At 36.6% G+C, this 24,708-nt stretch overlaps 1 protein-coding gene and 1 long non-coding RNA gene across 5 annotated transcripts in view; both read left to right on the top strand.

Annotated features, from left to right (window-relative positions):
- The window catches only part of NBEA (neurobeachin), a 477,681-nt gene that overhangs the window by 23,225 nt on the left and 429,748 nt on the right, over window positions 1-24,708 (top strand). The window lies entirely within an intron of this gene.
- LOC116782322 lies at window positions 690-23,272 on the top strand. The gene is made up of 4 exons (XR_004355199.1): window positions 690-701; window positions 9,713-9,719; window positions 14,371-14,377; window positions 23,177-23,272. It is a non-coding gene; the product is annotated as an uncharacterized LOC116782322 (long non-coding RNA).

Below are 24,708 nucleotides of genomic sequence, written 5' to 3'. Positions count from 1 at the left end.
AATAAAACTTTTATTGCCGTTTTCATTATGCTTTGGCAAAGAGCAATCTTGTCCATTTATTTTCTTAAGGTCTCAATCCCAAAGTTATTGACAGTGGTATCTTTCCTTACAGACTGAAGACTGTATCAATTGGAACTCAGTTTCATTTATTGTATTAGCCTTAGAAGTCATAACACTTTTAACAAAAATACAATAATGGGTCCTTTCATCGTTTAGAAAACTGCCATTTGCTATGTGTGAATCTGAGTAATGACTTTTGAGAATGAGTAATTGATTTGTACAGTAAATGTTGTCAAAGCTGTAACTTGTAAAGCTGTATAAAACCAAAAGCCAAAAAGAAGCAGAATATGTGATGTTTTCTTATGGCAGTATTATGGAAAAAACCACTTTGTTTTTAAACAAGAACAAAAAGTTTTAAATCCTTGTCTTTAATTGTTTGTCTCTTCTGCACTGAATACCTAGCCTGAGGCTTGCATTTTGTTCTCTGCTTCAGTGATGTTATAATTGAGCATGTCTGAGGAGACTGATGGAAATATTAATTAGTAGTGATTCCTAAAAGAAAGTGTTGAACACTGGAGGGCAACATTACTGTTTGCTGAAAGCAGTCATTCTCTACATGTAGGAGAACCTGTCCTCACACTCAGTGCTCTATGCCCGCTACCTTTTCTATTTCTTGCCGTTTTAGAGTTCTTCCCATATAAGTTGGAATAAATGTGACTGTTAGAGGTGACTGTTAATGTGGCCTTTGCTTTGCTGTTTCCTGATGGATAGTGATTTAATGAAAGTGAGTACTGAGTTTTAGCCAAGCTTTAACATGACACTCCACAAGTGTCTGCATTTAATGAACTCCATTAACCTCTGCTCGATAATCAAAAAGTAGTCTTCCATTCTGGCTAAACTATAGGGTTTTATCATTGATTCAATGCGAATTTTTCAAAATGCATACCAGCAATATAAATTTCTTTATTAGACAACTGAGATGCATCAAGCTGAATTTGGATGTCAGTTGGGTTTCATTCACCTTAAACATACCTGTAGTATCAATTAGATCCACAAATACCTCTGAAAAACTGGCTCTGTATCTCCTAAAGATTTTATGTATTTCTTTAATCTGTATGTCACTTATAACCTGGTTGTTTGGAACACAGCTTTTGTGTTCTTATTTGCAAGTAGTTCAGATAAAATATTCTGCTTTTTATTAAATAGAATAAGCCATTATCTTTTTGTATCCTTTAAAAACATAATGCTTATCTTATGTTGTAGCACTTCTGCCTCTGCTTGCTTTGGCATGGGACTTGCCTTTTAAGTCCTGAATTCTAATTTCTGATGCAAAAATGTGTTTGCAAAGATGCTATCAAATAGCATTTTCTTACTGCCATCTCTTTAAGAATAACTGTTTCTTCAAGGACCTGCTTCAGCATAACCAAAATTGTCTTTTACGACGTAGAGAATTGTTTGTTTCTTTACCTAAAGTCACATAAGATGTCTTGGTGTTTACACATAGATTTGGTCTAAAAGAAAGTTTACATACACCAGATTTTTATAGCATATTGATTTATGTGTAGTTATTGAAATCAGTGAGGAGTTTACATTCACATTTCTTGAACGAATGTGTATGAGGTTCATTCTCAGAATTGCTTTGCAAAAGTTAGATGTCAAGGTCTTCATCTCCAGCTGACTGCTGAAACAGTTGTCTGACCTAAAGCTTCAGTTTTTGTGATTAAAGGAGAATGCCATCAGTAATTTGTTTCTGAGATGGATTAATTTTCTGACATAAAACTCTACTGGCAGTATAAGGTGTACACTTGTTGGATGTTGCCCATTGAAAGTGCTTGTGGTATCACTAGACTGAGATTCACTTTGCCCAGGTTTAAGGATTGTGAGGAATAATGTGCCAAATTCTTCTACTATGAGAAATATTTAGAAGACCCTGATGTTCCTATCTCCTCATGAATATATACTAATAATGTTAATATTGAAAGTTTGGGGAAAAAAGGCATTTTGTGAGGTATGAGCAACTGATGGGTAAGGAAATGTAACTATTTTGGTAGAAGAGGGGAAAAAGAGAGCAAAGAGAAATAAGGTGACATTTGAGTGACAGTGCAAAGAAAGGATTTGGAATACAGGAAATTCAAGAAGCATCATTTCATCAAAAGGAAAGATTAATATGCTAGGAAACATGGAAGATGTGCAAGAAATGGTGTAAACCACAAAAATAACAAAGAATAAAAATAAGGATAATCCTGAGATTTGAGGAGTGGGAAGCGGAAAGGAAGAGGAATGCAGATAAATGGGGAAGGAACAGTTAAACACTATGCTTTGATTTTGACTGAAAAAAATACTGTCTTTAACGGTTTATTTGGTCTGAGGATCTGCTCTTGACATTCTGTTTTAGTATCCTTGATTTACAGTTTCATTTTAAACATCTGATTCTGATAAATGACAGAGGAATCTGGGTAGAATGGTTTTAGTTGTCAAAGGTATTTTCTAGTATACTTGCATTTCCTTTCCTTAGATCACTGAACCACTTAAAACTAGAATCGTGCTGTGAGCTCTTCCATAATTGCATAGTCATCAATAAGAACCTAGGAGGCCCTTGGTTTTGCTACACTGCTAATCAGGTTCTAGTCTACATGTTCTCATCTATTGTGTCAAATGCTCAATGCAGTTCTGGAGTCATGTTTTCCTTTCTTCTTGAAGCCTTGCATGGGCTACCCATTGCAACCCATCTGAAAAACATTTGCCCCTTTGGCTCCACTGTGCACACATTGAGACCCATAATATCAGGATAAAAACCAAAATTGACCCAAATCAAGGAAATACAGCATTTAAACAGAAGTAGATAGCTTGTTGTATTTGAAAGCTGATGTGTGTTTATCTTCTGCTTGGTATTTGCATCTTGTAAAATAGCTTAAAATGTATCTCTTGAAGTGTAATGTATTTGTAAGCAATATAGTTGCAAGTTATTGGAACTAAATACATTATTCTGCAACATACAGATTACAACTTTATGTGTGGATCATTGCATAACTAAATATTTTATTTCAAAATTCTTTATTTGTCCTGTAACCTGTGATTTATGTTAGCTAGATTTAATAGGACAAAGTAAAGCACAGAGGGGTCCTCAGAAAGCTAGACTGATTTATGTGCTTCACTGTATCTTGCTATTTGGAGCTGTGGTTTTATTGTAGTTGCAAATTCTGTAATTTGCTTTGACATCCACTTTCTCTGAAGGCTGAACTGCTAATTTTGTAAAAATTGTATGTGTAGTGTGTTTTGGCTGTTTCGCATACATTTGAAAACCAATGCTTATGCTTTTAATGATTATCTTCTTTTTGAATAAGCTTTCCTGATCAACACCTGAAAACAATAGCCTTTTTTTAGAGATTAGCTGGAGTTTGCCTCTGCTTGTCCCACAAGAATAAAATGGGGTTTGGAATGGTTGTTTTACGGAAGTAATTTAAATGGCACACTCTTTGTTTACTCAGTGAAATTGTATACCTTCAAAAACCTCACTCATATAATTAAAAGAGCGATAAAATTGTAAGGGTCAAAAACTTACCTTTAATTATTGTAATACAATATTTTTTAACAAGTTAGCCTTGTTCTCGAGGGAATTGATTCACTAAAAGTAAGTGTGTGGAAACCCTAACAGTGTTTTTACTTCAAATTATAGTGTAAATGCTTATCTTTTGTGGCAGACATTTTAGGAAGGTAGGTTTAACATAAATGCTGAAAGCTGTGTGAACTGCAGTCCTATGTAATTTATACAGACTCAGTTAGTTGCCAATTAAGAAATTGGAGTTGTTGACCTGGTATTTTATTTTAAATGTCCTACTATTTGTCTGTGCCTTTTGGACCATTTCGGAAAGGTTTCTCAAGGCTGCTGTGAAGGAATACTACTGCTTTTTTTGGAGTCTAAGAACCACTTTAAAGAATGATGAAACTAGTATGTTAGTTCTTCAGGTGTTTTTATACATTCCCACATGTACAGGATAAAGAAGCTTATGGCGTTAACTTCTGAAACTTGTTCGTGGACTGTATCTGCTGATTGACTCAATGCGTCTCCTCACACAGATTTTGGCACTGAGGAAGACTGTCTTTTATATTCTTTCTAACTTAAAGATTGCAGTAAACTTGCATTACCTTCAGAGTTTGGATTGCTTTGTTTTGCTATTTCAATGATATTTTCCTGTAGGGGAAGAATAAGGTTATGTGCCACCTGCCGGGTACATACCTTACTCTGTCTGCAAAGGTGGAAGCATTGCCTTTGGCTGTTTTTAAGTAGCAGTCATCCAGGATCAAAATCCAACCACCATTACAGTGGTAGAGCGTTGAAAGCCTGTAATGTAGGATGATCACATTGTATTTCTGTTACAGAATCACTGTTATGTCCTGCTTTGTCCATCATCTTTTTTGCATCTTTCTTCAACCATATATCATTGTAGTACAGCACCTGCCCACCTTCTGCCATCGCAGCCTGGTGAACTCCACAGCTTTATTTACTTAGTGATACTTGAAGAAACTTTTTTCAACTTAAAAAAAGCTGAAAACAAACAAGTAGAAACCCCCCTATGCTGGTAGATCTTAGTAAATTTACTTTAATTAGTAAATTTAAAAGTCATTAAGATGAAGAACTAGATCTGACCACTAATGCACATGATGGACCCAATGAATTGGTAGCTTAGATAAAGTGTTGAGCACTTAGAAAGTTAAAATATTTATTTTTTCAGGGAGGAGAAGTTTGTCATTTTGTTTGTGATACCAGTAGAATTTACCTAGGACTGCTTAAATCATTTAGAAAGACCAGGAAAAATAGTCATAATGTACAGTCTCACTCTGTGTCACTTATTACACTAAGGATTGCCTCATTTGTGAAGTTACATTGTAAAGATAAAGTAGCCACAAAAAAGTTTTTGCTTCTTCACTCTACATGAATGACTGTAAATTAAATGTGAAATTACATTTGCTTGGGAGTAAGGTGTTTAAAGAAGGATTGTAATTTACTGATAAGATTATTATAGATTTTCTGTTAGAAATGAGATTAACCTATAATTGGAGGCTGTGAGGATTATTTACACATATTCAGCATCCAGAGAAAGAATATTCTTTTGTCTGTACTCCTTTCTTTCTTTTCAGATTTTATTTTGGGCTAACTTTTTTCTTATCAACTAGCTAGTAAGTGATAAAAGTGACAATGAAAATCTAAGTAAATAAGGAATATTTTATTTTTGACTAGAGGACAGAACAAGTATGATAGATGTAAAATTAGAAAGTTAAGTGAAAACAATCCTGAGGAACCTTGCCAAAGCAGTTTTCCATCAGTGTAGTAGCTTTGTTGTAATGAACATAAAGTTGGAATATCCAGAGTCCACTAAATTTTAAAAGATTAAGTATTTTTATTTTATAAATATTCAAAATATTTAAAATTAAGAAAAATATATTACTACAATATGGTGCTTCAGAACATTGCAGTTACATCTAAACATTCCTCTGAGAGAACATATTTATTAATGTCCCTATTGCAATGATGTGAAGCTGAAAGAATCAGACATATCTACGTAAAGCTGCAGTTGAGAAGTCTGGTTGAGACATGGTTTTGCCTATTTCAGGTGATATGAGTTGCCCAAGGTCACCTGTGTGTTGGCATTTAAGAGGTAGGCATCACCTTTTTTGACAAGCAGTGAAGAACAATTACTTAAAAGAATTTTTTAGGAAAGCATATGATTTATATACATTTATGAGTGTTGCAATTTACAGTTCATCAAGTTGTATTAATGTTTATATTGAAAGTTATATATGATATACCAACTGTTGTTCTAGTACTCAATACAATGGCTATTAAAAGGTGCCTAAAGACAAAATGTTTGTTTCCATGTACATAATTGGAGGTTGCTGTCCAAGAATATTGATATTCAAAGTCCTGAGAAGTATCAGATTCTATTTGATCTCTTTTTCTTCACCTTAGTGTTAGAATATATAAAGTTATTTTCAAATAATTATTAAAAAAATATTGCTTCTGGGATGAGAAATTCTAATTCTTGTTCTAAAGAGGTTTAATGCTGGCTTTTTTGAGTCAGAGGTTGATTAAATAAGGACTTTGAAAGGCTTTATGAACCTAATACAGACTCCGGCTAATGTGATGCTAGGACTTGGTAATTCTTCAACAACAGTCTGGTGTTTGTATTTCCTACAGTCTGCTCGATGCAGTATGATGTCACAAAATCAGATTGGAAGTACTCCAAACAGCACCTGTAATGTCCTCCTCTGTGGTAACTGGTGACAGATAAAATCATCACTGTCTGTTGTTTCCACTTGCTGATAGATGAGTGCAACATCTGTTACTTAATGAGTATCTTAGGGAGCAGAGAGAAAGAGAGAATGTTAAACTTTTTTTTTCAACCCACATAGACCTGTATATTAACCTAGTATGCTTCATTTAGTTTTGTCAAGGGAATTTGTAATTTCATTTGGGTAAATTGGTGTCTGTTCTTGTATTTTGCTAAATAAAGTAGGGCATGTCCTATGACACGTTTCACTATAAAAGACATTTAATTGTTGGGAGGCAAGTGTGCAAACATAAAATTGTGGGCCATGATGATTCCATATCTGATTCTGTGGCTTTTGTCTGACTTTTGAGGGAGCTATTTCTTACATCACCCTCCTCTCTTGCAGAGGAGTGCTTGGCACATGGCATGTACGTACCTTCCAGCAGTCCCTCAGCAGTGTGACAGGTGCGAGGTGTGTCCTTTTCCTGAGAAGGGTGACTGACTGAATCAGAGCAGAATCCCCCATTTGAACCATTAACTTAAAAATAAACAAATAAATTCCTTGATCCTGAACTACTGTCTTGAGGTCTTTGGAGATTTGCAGTGTTATTCCAATTTCAGGATGATTCCATTAAAGCTGAGTATGTGTTACTGACAATCCATTGGCTGTTGGACTGCATGAGGCTGCTGGGATTTGCAGAGCAGCCGCTCCTTGCTGCATGAGTCAGCAATGTGTTCAGCAGCACGAGACCATTCTTTCTTAAATATTTGGCTTGCTTGATCCCAGTCTGTTGACCTTAGCAGGAACTGTATGTGTCATGTCAGTAGCAGCAGAAACTGATAAGTCCAAGTCATCTTCACCAGCATTTCTAAGGAGTTCATGTATGAAGAAATGCAATGATAATATATAATAATGAAAATTATTATACATTATTATATAATAACAGATGAGGGGAGGCGCAGGTCAGTATATCTGATAAGTGTACTGGTAAGTAGCTAGAAGCCACAACTCAGAATAGAATTAGAGAGCATGTGGGTGAACACTGGAAAAGTTTTGACAAGTTTTAAGGAGCAACATTTTCTGAAGGAAACTATGTGTATGAACACTTGATATGATCCAAAGTATTAGGCTAGATTTTTCACCAGAGTCTCTTAAAAGAATCTGAACTACCATGATGTAATGAGAAATTCTTACATGTGTAAAAGCTGCTTAAAATGTACGATGAAAAGAACAAAAATAAATGCCCCGATTTCATACTGAAGGTCACCAATGGAATCCCTTAAGGATCTGAGCTGAGGCCTGTGTTCTTAATATATTCATAAATCATTTAGAAGAGAAATGAATAATGAGGTGTCAAAATTTGCAGACACTACAGGGTAATTCAGGATAAGTAAAAAAAAAGTCCAACTGATAAAATGGCAGTTGAGTTCAATGTAAATAAGCATGTATATGGAGAGGGAATAATCCTAATATTACATATAGAGGTAAGGTCCTTCAGTTGATCACTGCTACTCAGAGAATAAAACCTTGTAATTGAGATATATTAATGACAATGTTAGCTCAATCCTCAGTTGCAGAAAGGGAAGTTTAAGGAGTCATTACAAATGCAATTGAAAGGAAAAGATTGGAACAGCATGCCAGTAGGGAGGGTACAGCTCTGCTGAAATAATGATACAGAGAGTTGAACAGATTTGCTGTTGCTTCTAACTAGGAGTTATGTTAATCTAACAAGTAGAGAACATTCAGAATTCAAGATGCTTTTCAACATAATGTGTAGTTGAGTTCTGAGACAACTTGCTATGGGCTTTTACAGTGGAAGCCATCATGTACCAGTATATACCCACTAACTCAAAAAGTTTGAAGACAATACTGCAGGTTCTGGAGAGGAAATTAGGCTAAGTGATGTATATGCTTACCTTATGCTTATATTTTTTCCATGACATCTTTTGATGTCTTGTTAGTAAGCAGGTATATTTTTAGATAGATGGGTTTTTTTCTGACCTAGTATGGCAGTTTTTACGAAATTTTTCAGTATGAAAACCTTTATTCTGGCCTCAGGCTTTAATTAAACCTCTAATTAAATTCCTCTCATGAGGGAGAGGTGCGAGGGAAGAAGAAGAAATATCTTTGGTACCTCTTCTCCTTTGGTGGTGGTATTAACGTATGGCTCTCTTCTAGTCCTGCTGACACTGATAATCTGACCTTACTACTGATATTCCTTTTGTTGTGCAGCTTTATGTAGATGGGAAGTGGTTCTGTTTGCTTTCCTGTTAGCATGCTAATGCTGTTCTCCTACTACAGCACTACACTTCCAGCATGCTAGTGTTTCTTTAATTTGTCAACTCCTTTTATCAGATTTGAGAACCTGAAGGGGAGCTAAAAGGATCTGCTAGAAATAGAGGTTTGCTTCCAGCTTTGCTGTGGACCAGGAAATAAGGTTTGAAGCTGGATTTATTTAAAGGTCTATCTAATTATATAAATCAGCCTATCTATAAGTATTATTTCCCCTCCTCTCTCTAAACTGATTTGAATTAGAGCAGGATAACCAAACTGGTTAATGAAACATTATTACCCTGAATGGGAACTGGAAGTAGAAGAACTTAACTGTAGCTGTCCCTGAATTGAAGAAGGAAGTTATTCTGTACCATGACTCATTAGCTTCCCAAGGAGACAATATCTGTGAGGTTAGGGTTGTTTGGGGCTCACTAAGAAACAGTTTGTCTGTTAAATGTCTTTATAAGTTCTCTGGACAAGGAGATCAAATGCCCCCTCAGTCAGTGTGCAGATGACACCAAGTTGGGTGGGAGTGTTGATTTGATGGAGGACAGGAAGGCTCTGCAGAGGGATCTGGACATGTTGGATCAATGAGCTGGGGCCAAGTATATGAAGTTCAACAAGAAGAAGTGCTGAGTCCCGCACAACAACCCCATGCATCTTTACAGGCTTGGCAAAGAGTGCCTGGAAAGCTGCCCAATGGAAAAGGACCTGGCGGGGCTTGTCAACAGAGGCTGAACATGAGCCAGCAGTGTGTCCAGATGGTGAGGAAGGCCAGTGGCCTCCACGCTTGTGTCAGAGATAGTCTCAGCATTGGTGAGGCCACACTTTGAATCCTGTGTTCAGCTCTGGGCCCCACACTGTAAGAAAGACATTGAGGTAAAGGACCATATGCAGAGAAGGGCAACCGAGCTAGTGGAGGGGCTTGAGCATGAGAAGCTGGGGTTCTTTAGCCTGGACAAAAGGAAGCTCAGGGGGAACCTTATCACTCTCTACATCTCCCTGAAAGGAGGGTGTAGTGAGGTGGGGGTTAGTTTCTTCTCCCAAGTAACAGGTGATAGGATTGAGAAGAAGCGTCCTCAAGTTGCACCAGGGTTTGGTTTAGATTGGATAGTAGGAAAAAATTCTTTACAGAAAGGGTTTTTAAGCATTAGAAAAAGCTGCTGAGGGAAGTGGTTGAGTCCCTGCCCTTGGAGATATTTAGGAAATATGTAGATCTGGTGCTTGGGGTCGTGGTTTAGTGGTGGACTTCATAGAGCTGGGTTAACAGGTGGACTTGGTGATCGTAAACATCTTTTGCAACGTAAATTATTCTACAGTTACCATATTTGTTTATAGGAATTTACTTCAACGCGTTTAACAAGCTTACTACTCCTTCTTTGAACTGAAAACATTTAGTTACACTATATAATTGAGTAAAGAAAATGACTGTTTATTTTATCTGCTCTTTTTTGCCAAATTTTGAAATGTGTGCAGATAGTACAGTGTGTGTGCATGCACAATAGGATACAGCTTGAAAACATTTTTGAAATCATATTACTTGTGAAACCATGTTTCTATATCTAAAGTGGATTTTGTGTATTCTGAGATGTGCATCTCTCAAGCATTCTAATGTTATTAGATACAGCAAAAGTAAACGTTGCCCTTATTATAACTATTTCTACTCGACTAAGTGTATGCCTGAGGCAGTTAAGGCCTGTGGGTGTCTGGAGAAGAGACACCCCTGAGAGGCTGCAACCCATGGACGACTTATACCAGAGCAGGGAGAGCCCTGAGTTTCTGTTACATAATGATCCATTTATTTGTGGACATAAAATACATATATAAATAGTATTTTTCTTGGCTTTTTAAAGAACTACTTGAGAGATCTGACTAATTAAAAAAAAAAAACCACATATGTCTTGCATGCAGCTCAAATTAGGCAGTTTAACCTCTCATGCCTAGCCAAGCAATATGTTACTCTAAAATGAACTGAACCTGCTAAACAGACAAGAAATTTATTCTAGTTAATGTTTCATTTTGTCTGGGTCCCTTTTTACTGTATTGAATTGGGGGTGGTGTAGCCCTTGGGGGTATGGTTTAGGGGTGATTATAGTGGTCCTATGTTGACATTTGGACTAGATGATCTTCAAAGTCTCTTCCGAACTTGATGATTTTGTGATTTTGTGTTTTGTTGTTTGCTGTTTTATAACTTCTTCATCTGATATGTCATTCACTTAAAGACAAGGCCATATTATATATGTTAGAAGTGTAATATTTTAAAATATTATCCAGTACACCCAAAACAGTATGTCAGAAGTTTAGCATTTAGTTCTAAAAGAACATTTATTTTGGGAATGACAAAGTTGGCTGTTCACTGGGAATATCTTGCTTTACGTTAGGTTAAATGTATCAGTGTTACAAAGTACTTGAAGGGGTTTTTGTAGGGTCATGCAAACACAGGAGATATGTATATCCTAATTTCTGTAGATGCTTTTACAGGAGACTCATTATCCTGATTTAATAAAAGGTAGATAATACAGTTTATTTATAATGTTCACTTAATGCAAATTTTTCATCAATGACATTCTTAACTTTCAATATTTGTACTAAGTAACCCCGTCCTGCCCTAAGGTTCACATTTCTTATTATAGATACCTGAGCAGTCAAGCCAGTGGCTATATGAGTATTATGGTGAGCACTGGACTTGCACAGCTCATGGTATGATATCTGTAAATCAGCGCCTGGAATGTAAAGTTTACTAGCCATGACTTTGATCATGTACCACAACATGGTACTATGTAACTATTGTCAGTGTTAAGTAGTTTTATGTTATGTTTATGATATATTGTTTTGTTATGTAGCACATGACTAATTGTCCATGAAAGTATGTATACATACACATTCAAGTATATTGTTCAGTACCGTGTTGTGTTCAGTGTGTGTATGGACTATTTTTGTACCTACTCTGAGTCTTTTGTTTGAATTATGTAGTGTGTGTGTAATACAAACTATTCACCTAACTGTTCTTGGTAGCATCTTAACATCAGATGCAGTCCTGCAGCAACCAACAGCTTGTGTTAATTTTTGCTGTATATAGTTTTTCCTGTCTTTTAAACCCTACCTTTTAAACCCTACCCTGTCTTTTCTTCAGAATAAATTAGTATTTAGAGATCAGAATTATTTTTTCTTAGTGAAGGATAGATTCAGTATCAGTTGAAATTTCTGTTATTTTGTACTAGGCTGGCTGTAGAGCCTAGAGTTTGAAGTGCAGAGCATTATTCAGAATTGCAAAAGAGATACCTAGTGAAGGGGGTACTATGCACACTTATGCAGTGTTATTACATAAAAGTGTAGCAATGTAGTGAAATCAATTACAAAGAAGTTCTGTATCATTGTAGTTGTCCCATTTTGACTTAAGAACCACCTCTTCAGGTTTTTTCATAGATGTTGTTACTCAGCTAAATCTCTCATTTCTTCCTTACTTCTCCTTTCTTTTGGGTTCCCTACTGAAAATATGGGAAAACATAGAATCATAGAATATGCTGAGTTGGAAGGGATCAGGATCATTGAGTCCAACTCTGGCCCCGCACAGGACATCCCAAGAATTACAGCTTGTGCCTGAGAGTGTTGTCCAAATGCTTCTTGAACTTAGAAAGGCTTGGTGTTGTGACCACTTCTCTGGGGAGCCTATTCCAGTGCTCAGTGATCCTCTGGGTGAAAAACTTTTTCCTGATATCCAGCCTAAACCTCACCTGACTCAGCTTCATGCCATTCCCTCGAGTCCTGTCACTGGTCACCACAGAGAGGAGATCAGTTCCTGCTCCTCCACTTCCTCTCATGAGGAAGTTATAGACTGCAATGAGGTCTCCTCTCAGTCTCTTCTTTGGGGTGAACAAACCTAGTGACCTCAGCTGCTCCTCATACGGCTTCTCCTCAAGGCCCTTCACCATTTTTGTGGTCCTCCTTTGGGTAATCTCTAATAGCTTAGTGTCTTTTTTATATTGTGCTGCCAAAAACTGCACACAGCACTCAAGGTGAGGCCATACCAGTGCAGAGCAGAGCGAAATAATCCCCTCCCTCAACCAGCTGGGGATGCTTTACCTGATGCCTCCCAGGACATGCTTGGCCCTCCTGGCTGCCAGGGCACTGCTGACTCATATCCAACTTGCCACTGATCAGGATCCCCAGGTCTGTTTCTGCAGGACTGCTCTCCAGTCTCTCATTCCCTAGTCTATACACACAGCCAGGGTTGCCCCATTCCAGGTGCAGAATCCAGCACTTTTCCTTGTTGAACTTCATATGGTTGGTGATTGTCCATCTCTCTGATTTGCCAAGGTCTGTCTACAGAGCCTCTCTGTCCTCAAAGGAGTTGACAGTTCTTCCCAGTCTGGTTTCTTTGGCAAACTTACCAAGTTGTTGAGGAGAACTGGTCTGAGGATGGAGCCCTGTGGAACCCCATTATTTATTGACCAGTCATCAATCTCATGTTACCCCATTCACTGTAACTCTTTGTGCCTGATCTGTGAGCCAGGTGCTCGCCATCATGAAACGTGGTTATTCAGCTGTATGCTGGACATTTTGTCCAGAAGGATACTGTGAGAGACAGCATCAAAAGCTTTGCTGAAGTCCAAAAAAGATTACATCAACTGGCTTCTCTTGATCAATGAGGTGGATTACTTCGTCATAAAAGGAAATCAGGTTCGACAAGCAGGACTTTCCCCTCGTGAAGCTGTGCTGGCTGTGACCAGTGACTGCATTGTCCTCCAGGTGTTTTTCAATACCTCCCAGAATAATCTTTTCCACGATTTTACTGGGCACTGAAGTGAGACTGACAAGGGGTCAGGACCCCTTACTGGGGTTGTCCTTCTTGGCCTTCTGGAAAACTGGGACAATGGTCACCATCTTCCGGTCATCTAGGACCTGTCTGGATTCCCAAGACTACTCAAAAATCATTGAGAGAGGCTTTGCAATGACATCAGCCAACTCTTTGAGGATTCTGGGATAAAACCCATTAGGCCCCATAGATTTGTAGGGATCCAGCTGGAGCAGCAGGTCCTGCACAAATTCAGGATCAACTGGGAGTTGATTGTTTTTACAGTCGTAGTCCTTCAGATTTCCATGATTGCATTCTAGTCATCCATTAATTTGCCAACACTATTTTCAGGCTACTCCCAGGCAACGTTGATAAATGCTATTAATAAAGTTGTTACCATGTGAGTCTTTTTTCTAGATGAATATGATTTTTCCATTTATGGGAGAAGTAGGAGAGAAGCACTGTTTAACACACTTGACTGTACCATTCGATGGATGAACTGTTTGCCTCTGCCTCCTTTGTCTGAAGACATTTCCTCTGTGAGCATAGGGTACTTCTGCCAAGGAAGTTTGTGTTTTCTGTCATCTGAGTTCTCAGTTGCTGTTTAAAACCAGAGAATGCTCAAAAGATGTATTGGACAAGTTGTACTCAATCAAGCTTTTTTTCCCCAGTTAAGACCTTTTGATTACTCTTTTGGACACAATGTCTTGTTGGACTGCGGTTTCTTGTACAGGAGTTGCAGGGTATTTGCATATCTTTCATACAGGTCTGACTTATTATAGCTGGGCATTTATCAGTGCCTCAGTGGATGTGTAGCTAGCTTACTAAAAGATTTCATCATTTCTAACTTGTTATGCCACCTCACTTAATGAGGTTATGAAGATGATGCATAATTTCATTTAATGAATACTGCTCAGGAGACACATCTAGGATCTGCCTGTGTCATAATATAGGCAATAAGCACAACAGCAGTCTGGTAAATACAACATCTTAGAACTGTTTTAATCTGGTTGAAAGTCTTTAACTGATAGCAACTCCGTGCTTCATAAACTTGTCAACAGTGATAGGCTTTTTGGCTGTAAGAGATTATTTCCATATAAATGTTGGCAAGATATTTATCACCTGAATAACATATGGAAAATTCAAGTCTCATTCTGAAAGAGGATCATGGTTAGCAGAGAGACTCCACTTTCTTATACCAGTTGCATTTTTCCTTTTCTTATATAAAATAGACAGTAAGTAAAGCCTGAGTCCTGCTGGGAAAATTCTTTAATTCCAAATTCAACACAAATGGTGTCATAATTGCTCTCATGGTCTTTTAGTGTGCCTCAAAGATTTTAGCAGAGGTAAGTGCAATGTCTTTTATGGATATCAGCTCTTCTTCATTGACAGTAAAGCTCATCCATGATAACTTCATTTTGAAAGAGTGGCAGTTTAGTTGTTGGTGTGTCTTATGTGGAGGAGAAGTGAAATAGAAACACTAACTATCAAACAGTTTCAAAAGAACAGCTATTTTTTTGTGGCAGTGCGTGTTCTAAAATAGAGTACTGCTTTTAGATTCCCTGCTGGCATTTACAGATCAACATAAATTATTCTGTGAAACTGGTAGAAGTCTTTGGTGATTAAAGATGTAAGACTTCATAGTCTCTTGAAATGTGCATTTTGATTTGGGCCATTTACGTTATGAAGTTTCATATTAGTTAAAACCTGAACATATTTTAAAAATTTGTTTCTGCCATAAAAATAGTTAATGTGTTTTATAAGGTTTTAACTTTTGTAATGCTCACCTCTTGAGCAAAGCAAGGAATTCAAGTTAGTATCTGGAAATATGAAACATGTAGGAACAGCAATGATTTTTAATACAGTGGGATATGAATATACGTATCTAATGCAGATCTTAGCACAGTAGGATTAAGTGTCTAAATTTTGTAGCAGGTGAAAAGAGATGTTTTCATTTGCCTAGCATCCAGATGGTACATGGAAGAAAATAGGTTAATCCCTGTTTTGTATACGGAACTAGTACATACTGATTAGCAGATTTCTTTCCCATGGAAATTTCAGTCTGGTTACTGTAGAGCTCTGTTCCATTGTTGTTCCAGCATTTCTGTTTTTATAAGGATATTGCATAACATGCAGATCTCTGTGATCCTGGAGTTCTTGAATGCTATGATACAGCTTTTCTTAATCAAATCCTTCATAAAAAACACAGTATTAAAGGATGCTTTGAACGTTGTTCACTCTGTCATGGCTGTTCTGTTGAGAACTATCAATAAGAATAGTCTGCTTCACTGAAAATGCTATTTGCAAAAATAAAGTCCTTTACTCATAGTAGAAAGAGAAAGGGAAGTTTGAAGGTAATCATACTTGAAAGCACTGTTCTGACCCCTTATCTTAAATATTTATATCTACTTTGCTTTAACTTAATAGTAGTTGTAGAATTTGCTTAGGAAATGTATGTGTGTATCTATCCAAAGGTTTTTTTTCCACAGGCTATATGTACTCCAGAGAAACCAGTCCACATAAAGGAGCTCTGCAGCAACTTACAGAGTAATATATGGCAAAGTGGATACTCTTCAGTTTCTGAATTGCAAATCACTCTCTCATATTGAAAAGATGTTGCTAGAAAGACCTCAAAAGCAGAAGGGGCTTCTAATCAGCCTTTTCCCAGAGTCAGTGGTTGGATATATGGTGACAGAGTTAGAACCAGATATGGAATAATCTTCTTGTGGGGCAACTGCAATTTTTCCAGAAGAGACAGGGATGTCCATTTTAGTTGAAAGCAGTCACAATCCCTTTCCAGCTTCATTGGGGGAAAAAGTAAATTAAGCTAAGAAATAAGTTTTGTAAGTTTGGGTTTTGTTGTTGTCATTGTTGGTTAGGTGTTCTTGCTTGCTCTGTTTGTTTTGGGGTTTTTTTAGACAGTCCTATCATGTTAAATTGATGGTGCTAAGCTGTTGTTTCTTCAAAGTTTTCATGTCTTCATACTACAAAAGGTAGTACTTATTGCAAGTATCAAAAGTGACCTCTTCTTTTTTTGCCCCCAGTTGTTAGAATGCACTCTGGTGATTTTTTTTTTTTTTTGTCAAAAACCTGACTATTTAGACATAGACTATGAAATTACTATGAATTCCTTCCAGATAATATGATAGTAATGTTAAACGTTTAAAATGCTTTCAGTAAGAGGAGCTCAAATTAACTTTTTCATTTAAAGAATACAACCTGCAAATATTTCTGGGTCAAATGAAGTGATAGTTTGAATGACCATTATAGCAGGTTTCCAAAACAGGAAACTTACATCTAACAACAGAATAATTTTTGGCTATAAATATTTTAAAATACAGTTTCCCTCCTTAAATGACTTGTTTGTTTTTAGCTTTTTGGAATATTAAATGCAGACCTAAGGAGAAGCTGATAATATCTGTGGAGGAAGAATCACTGTTTTTTTATGTAAAAGTCAGAGATATAATGAACTTTACTGTTTGTCAGTATTGCTACTGGTAATGCCTGTTTCTTGGACTTACCTTGTTTTGTTGCCTTTTCTCACAAGAGATTTGGAAAAGGCCATAGTGCAGTTTTTCTTGCATATAAAATCAAATCGGTGCTTACAATTAGTTGTCAGAACCAAGGCAGGCTGCAACCCTAGACAGAAACCACAGGGATTTCAACTGTTCCTGTCTTTTTTTTTTTTTTCCTACGAGTGTTGATGGCTTTGAAGTAAAAAACCTAGATTCTTATTTAATTATGTGACTTCAGAAATCAGATGCAATTTGAATGTAACCGTTTAGTGGTATACTTTTCTGAAATTGCTAATTTCAGGAGACTTTGGGGGCAGGGGAGGAGGGTGTATGTATCCAGGCCTTTGTGAGTTTCATAGGGAGTTTTCTAGAATTAGGTCATAATCTTATTTTAATTCAAAGTAATTTATTAGAGGAATACATGTGCATTTTCAGAGTATCAGAACTGAGTCACTGCCTAAACTACTTTTGTGCTTTTTCAGTTATGTTTTATAAAGGAAAGCTCAATGCTTGTTAGGTATTAAGATATTCTAATATATCCCTAAATAAAACATGGTTGCTGAGCTTGATGCTGCCTTTCTGTCAGTGAGCATCAAAGCCTAGTATTTTAGAAGTGCTTTTGTTGGTAAATATGTGTAATTTTAGGTGTTCTAATTACAGTTCCTCAAAATCAGCTTTGCATTTAAAACAGGCTCAGAAATAGTGAAGGAGGTTTGAGACTCAGTTAACTGAGTTCCTGGTTCTTCATGACAGTAGATCTTGTAGGTCTACCTTTTCACTTATATCCATAGATTAAAAAAGAGTTGTGGATTTTACTTTTTTTTTATCTTAGCCTGTTCCAGACATTTGAATGCACTGATAGCGATGAAGATACTAATAAACTTTAATAAGAAATAGACAAAAAGTAGTTATTTTTCCAAGAGGCCTTTGTGTTGAGGGGTGGCTTAACCCTTCAGCAAGCAAACATTGACACTTAACCAATGACTTTTATCTGTTTAGTTAAATTTATTTCTTAGATGCATTACTGAATTAGAGCTTTACTACAATGTGTTTACAGTTTATGTGATAATTTCAAATGTAATTTTAAATTTTAGTTTTAATAACTATTTACTATTAAAGAATAAGTTTCTCGAAGATTTAAGCCATTCTAGATGTGAGGAATTGAACTGACGTAGATACATGTTATTTTCTTGGTTTAGTCTTGAATGGCTTCCAGATGTGGGACATTCTCTCCTTTTGTGTTCTTGCTGAAATATAGACCAGGCTCTCTAAAGGTAGGGGCAATTTTTCTAGTGTGTTCACAATGCTGGTGGTTTGAGTTCCTTATTTAACTATTCTGATAAAAGAAAAATATTTGTTAAGCATTCAAATACAAACAGTTAATTTACAGCAATAGAAAGGAGACCTTTGTTGCAACAAGTAATAGGAAAGAACAGCAAAAATTCTGTTAGTGTTTGCTGTGTGATTTTTGTCCGTCTTGAGTAGTTTCTGTGCTGCTTTGCATACAGGGAATCTTACTCTGTTGGAAATCTTGGTAATTATCCTTCAGGGCACAGCATTTGTAGGTCTTCTCAGAAACGGAACTGTGTTGTTGCAAGCAAGAATAAGCTGATGTTTTGTTTACTGTCCTCTTCATTCCTGCAAGGACAAATACTAGGTGCCTGGGGAGAGACGAAAAAGGAGGAAGACCTGGCAAGGTGCTGAGGCTCTATGCAAGACTTGCTGGATGGAAACTTTAGTGTAGTCTGACAACCTTTTTCTTTTTAGCGGAAAGAAAATGAGATCCAACTATATATAAAATACACTCAATCAAGCAAAAGCTGCACCTTGTGGAGGAGAAGGTATATTATGATAATCACCTCCATATGTGGCATGGTATAGATATCATTTTTGTAGTGTTTTCTTTAGCGAAATGGCTCAACAATTAATTTTGCTTTGATATTTCAAAGATTTTAAAATTATTTTTTAAACTGACTTGATAATAAAGGAAAATTCACTGACTGCCGTCTTTGTTAATTAGGAGTTTGTGTGTATGTCTTTGTGCTCTCTCCTGCTTACTGAAGGAAACCCGAAGAGGACCTTTCTAGTGACTTTACATTTCAAAGTGCTAACATAGGTCATTACACTGGCTGGGAATAAACTATCCATATGCTCTTCCAAACTGTATCTGCATTGGCAAATCCTGTTTGCTTAGAGAGCAAATGCTGCAGTGTTTGAGATTTTAACTTCCTGAGAAACAATATGGTCAATACCCATCAAACTTCCCTTACTGTAACAGTAAGAATAGGAGCATGGGAAGCTATTCTATTAAGAAAAATAAAATATTCTTTCCTATATTAGAAAATTTGAAATATAGTTAAAGAAGACAAAATAGAAAAAAGTAATTTTAAATAATGCTTTGTCTTTCAAATTAATAATTGAGTCACTGGTTCTTAATTTACCTACCAACTGAAAACAGCTATTAAGTTGCTTAGAGCTTTTTGTTCCTTTGGATTCTTGTGCCTTAACTTTCATGTTTAGTGCCAAATAAGCATCTCGCTTCAGGATTTATAATGCATCTGGCTATGAAAACCTATTTTTTAATCCCATTTCATGATGCAATGAAAAAATTTAAAAAGCAGATGTAATAAACAGAACACTTCCATCCTGTCTTGTACTCTGAGATGATGTTTTTTCTCCTCCTTTCAGAGAGTTTCTTTGAATTCACATTTCTAATACATTGTTTAGTTAGCTAGAAATTATAATTTTCATCAAGTAATTAAATCTTCAAGAGCATGGACAATATTATAATTAGCATACAGCAAAATATTTTGTCTAAATACATCTTACTAAACCTGAAAGTTATGGTGTTTTCCCACATTGACTACAATAGGCAGTTAAACTTGGCAGTTTGGCTACTTTTTCTAGACTATGCTGCCCTGCTGTAGCTTCATTTTTGAGTTCATCTGTCATAGTTGATTAAAGACTTAAATGGAAATCTTAGATTAGTTAGATTATGTAGATGAAGAAAAGCAAGTGACTATTAAATTACTAATCAGTCCAAGAAGAGAAACTGCTGAAGACGTTAAGTGAAATAAGTAAATTCATCACTTTTATTTTGCTCCTGAAATTCACTGAACTCTTGTATATTGTGATAGCTCAATTTTAACTCCTGTGGTTTGTTTCAAATTAGAAACCAAAAGGTTGAGTCTTGTTCAAATAACAGCTACAGACTTTGTTGTAACTGGGGTTTTCAGGAATTTGGAATTGAAAGTAGAAATTTTGGCCAAAAGAGAATGCCATTAGTTTATTCCAACTTGAATAAATACTTAATAAGAGACTTATATCACTCTTGAAAGGCCTTATTGTAAGGTGAAACGTACACAGATATTCTTCCCAGGAATGCCAAGGTAGTGGAAGGATTAAAAAAAAAAGATTTATTTCAGATGCAAGGACCATTTTTTAACTATGCTGTGCACACGGCCCTTGGGGAAAAAGTCAATGCCCTGCCTTCTCCAAGGCTTTTTGTATCTTCTCTCTCTCCTCCCCCACCCTCTCTGCCCTAAGAAGGCCTTGTGCATGTCTGCAAACATGTTACCTCTCTGCATACAAGGGAGATGGCTTGCTCATGGAAAAAAAAAAAATCTAACCCGTTTGAGAAGGCATTTTAATCTTCCTAAGCGAAATTGAGTTCTAGCTTTCCGTCACAAATTCTTCTGAAATTGTATCCTACAGTTAGCCTATTAGGAAAAAAAAGAATAAAAAAAATAAAAATCCAGTAACTGACAAAGAACTGACCAACACAGTCCCTGTGTTCGTTGAGAACTAAATTAAAATTGAGGAGAAAATGTATGAATGTTTAATTGCTCAAAGTCTGATCTGAAAGGTTTCATTAGATGAAGATAAGTAGAGTCTTTCTAATTTTAAGCTATTGGAAATTTTTAGAAGTTGTATTGATACAGAAGTCAGAAAAGTATGTAATGTTCAGGAAAATGTTTGAAATATCTTTTCTTTGAATTTCAAATGCAAACTTGAAAGTTTACCTTTTAAATTACAGATCTATATATTAACTTTTATATAAAAATGAACATATTTACTTGAAGTAGATACTGTAATATATGGTTTTGGTTCCAGAACCACATAATATATTTGATCATTTTACTTTTAGTTCCTGGTATCCAGAAACAAGGTGACTATATAAAGTCTTCTAAACACTTATTTGAATACTGTCCTCAGTAAGTCACTTTATCTCTCTTATTGAGGTTTCGAAGGAAATGATTGTACATAGTAGCAAACAAAAAGAGGTTTTTAAGTAAGAATTTAAAACTTTAATATTACTATTTTGATACTTTTGTAGTTTGGAATAGCTTTTACTTTAGGTGAAAACTGAAATCCATAATTTATATTAAACGTTAATTATATTTCAAGTTAATGCATTGTTGAATATCTTGGTTATTCAAAGGCCTTCAAAATATCATCTTAGTTGACTGACTGCACTCTAGCTCTGCTCTGCTCTGTTAAAACAAGTAACAGTTCAATGCAGACATGCAAATGTAAGTTGATGATTTAACTGTATGTTATGACTGTTTGACAGACACAGCAGGTTTAATTAGTGAGGCCATTATGACATTTTATTGAAGTGTGAGCAGAGAAGCACCTCTATGGACTTGATGTCTCTGTTCATTCACTTGAAGCTACTTCTTCTTCACTCTAATACAAAACACTGGGTGGAGAAAAGAAAGCAGATGGCATTGCTCAACCTGGCAAGGTCCTGGCATCCTTTGAATGAGTCCTGCTCTGCCACTGCAAGTTCCTCCTCAGTAATTGGAGCAGAAATGAAAACTTGAGATGATACGGAAAGTGAAACAGCACAGTCAGCCCACAGAAGTAGGTTGCTCCATACCGTCCCATCATTTTGGTTGTGGTCTGCACTGATCAGCAATCATACCTCATCCTGGTGTCATCCTAGCCATTACCATGAACTTCAACATCAGTATTTTCCTGTAGTGTGTGGGCTTCACTGCTAAAGCATTGTCATTCCAACAACCCCAGGCCTCTGACTGTTCCTGGAATTCAGTTCTGAAGCAGTAACTTAGTCCCTTTTGCCACTCTGAATTCCCTTTGAGTATCAGTATCACTTAGATGAAGGGAAGAGATGATTGCTCCAGCTAACATCATGGGAATTACAGAATACTAAAGAGGCGTGAAGCTAGTTGAAGGAGAGGAGTGCTGTGTGAGCAAAGATGAAGAGAATTCTGGTCTGGTGAAATTTGCAATGTTCTGCTTTGTGCGAACAAGTTCTCTGTGATTTATGACTTCGTTGCAGGAAAAGGTGCTGCATTAATAGCAAGAAAATACAATCATATATCTCTGTTTACATAGTATTAAATTAGTTTACACCATTAGTAGCCTTTTGTTAAGTAGAAACTATATCTGATTTCTCTAGATTGCATGGATTTTCAGTAAACTAGCAGTATGGAAGAGCTGAATTCATTCAAATTAGTTGAATAGGCAGAAATTTTGGAGTCAGAATGCATTTAGTAAACAAGGATGAAATATATAGCTAAAGAGGAAATTCTGTTTGTTCAGTTTGAATGACATATATAGGTAAGGTTTCAGCTGAATAAGTTTGAATTTAGGTGTATGTCAACCATAATTTCTGTTTAACACACTGTAACCTTGAAACATAAGTAATTATTAGATGTTATGTAGGCAGATGTTTTTCACAAACTATGGCCTGAACATCATGAGTACAATGCTAGAGTTGTTCTCCTGAAATTGATCTTTTGTGTGCATACTTGCACATGCACACCGATAAAACCAGAAAAGGTTTCTATTGAAGACTTACCAGTAAAAAGCATAGTATTAAAAAAATGTGTAATAGTGCCATCTGCTGACCCCTGTCACAAAATAACTAATTTGTATGAATGAGCACTGGAAATGTCACTGCAGAAAAATTAGAACACCAGTCAGTTGACCTAAACTGAGAAATGAGTCAAATCTGCTGAGAGAAGTTAATAAACTAATGTAATGAAAACCAAACCTGAATAAAACTGTAAGTGAATGTTGATCACAAGGAGAATTTTCTTGGCAATTTTTTGTACGTTGACGAACAATGAAATTTCACAATAAATTCAGGTAATCTGATGCTTTCTCACTGTTCAAAAATGTTTCTGACTTTGTTGTGGCAGTCAAGATTAAGAGTTTTGCTGTCATGTGGTGAAACAGATGCATCTAGAAAATTCATCCAGCATGAGTGCATACAGGAATTTATGGCTAGTCACACAGCTGTCTTTATTAAAGACTCATTTGGATCATTGGAAGCAACATAAGAAGTATGTAGACCTATTGGAGTGGGTCCAGAAGAGGGTCATGATGATGATCAGAGGGCTGGTGTACCTCTCGTGTGAAGACAGGCTGAGAGAGTTGGGGTTATTCAGCCTGGAGAAGGGAAGGCTCCAGCAAGACCTGTGGCAGCCTTCCAGTACTTAAAGGGGTTTACAAGAGAGCTGGAGGGGATATTTTTACAGAGGCATGTAGTGATAGGACAAGGGGGAATGGCTTTAAACTCAAAGAGAGTAGCTTTAGATTAGATATTAGAAAGAAGATCCTTACTGGAGGGAGTGGTAAGACACTGATACAGGTTGCTCAGAGAGTTACCCCATTCCTAGAAGTGTTCAAGGCCAGGTTGGATGGGGTTTTGAACAACCTGGTCTAGTGAAAGGTGTCCCTGCCCATGGCAGGAGATTGGAACTAGATGATCTTCAAGATCCCTGCCAACCCAAACCATTCTATGATTCTGTGATTGTGAACATCCTTCTGTCATATTACCTCTGTCCTGCTTCTATCCTGAGCAGCTTTCTATAAAGTTTTCATTGTGGCATGCCTGTTCCTAGAGGAACTTCATATAAAGATTGCTCTCACTGACAGTTATATAGAGGCGCACTTACCACTTGGTTTGAGTTGAGGAATAAGCTGAAAGGGACTCCTTTGCAACATCTGAAAGGGCAGAGGTCTTGGAACTGAAGATGACCTCAGTAGGTTGTTTCAAAGTCCTGAAAACTGACTACAAGGCTGGACAGTGAAGATTCCTGCAGGCCTATTTGTACATTTTTTGAAGGACAGGCCATATTCAGTATTAGGTAAAGCATTTGAATTGTCGTTGTTTTTACTCAACATGTAGCAATAAAGGGTTGCTAAATTTCATGTAATTAGAAGAGCTTTAGAGAGAGAATTATCCTAGCTTGAGTTGATCTTCCTTTATATTGCACCATAGTAAAACAAAGTCGCAAAACCACTTGAGTGCTATAGTACTCTTAAAATAGGGGGAGAAGTAGCTGAAAACCTTCTTAATTTTTAAGATTACTTCAAAAATTCACTGTTTCAAATATGTTTACTTCAGGATATAACAAGAATTTTCACAGAATCATTTTGCATATGAAAATAGAATCTGTAATATATCAGTAGCTACTGCATTTGAGCAATATCCACTTACTGGCTTAATGGCTATTTTTTGTATTGAAAACATGACTAGTTTTAAGTTTTATTTTTAATTTACATACTTCAGACTTTGGGTCTTGTACTCAGATCCTGTGTGAACAAGACAAATAATTGTCATACAGTTTCCTCTTATCTTCAAAATAGCAAGAAGGATCCAGGAGTCTTCAGCCTCACCTAAATCCCTGGGAAGGTGATGAAGCAGCTAATCCTGGAAACCATTTTCAGTACACGAAGGATGAGAAAATCATCAGGAGCAGTCATCACGGCTTGACCAAGGGGAAGTCATGCTTGACCAACCCAACAACATTCTATGATGAAGTCACTAGCTTGGTAGATGAGTGGAGAGCAGTGGATATTGTCTATACCTGAACTTCA

The sequence above is a fragment of the Chiroxiphia lanceolata genome, chromosome 2 (assembly GCF_009829145.1).
Source record: "Chiroxiphia lanceolata isolate bChiLan1 chromosome 2, bChiLan1.pri, whole genome shotgun sequence".
NCBI lineage: Eukaryota > Metazoa > Chordata > Aves > Passeriformes > Pipridae > Chiroxiphia > Chiroxiphia lanceolata.
Note: the sequence above shows the minus strand (reverse complement) of the source record. Positions and strands in the feature narration are given on the sequence as shown.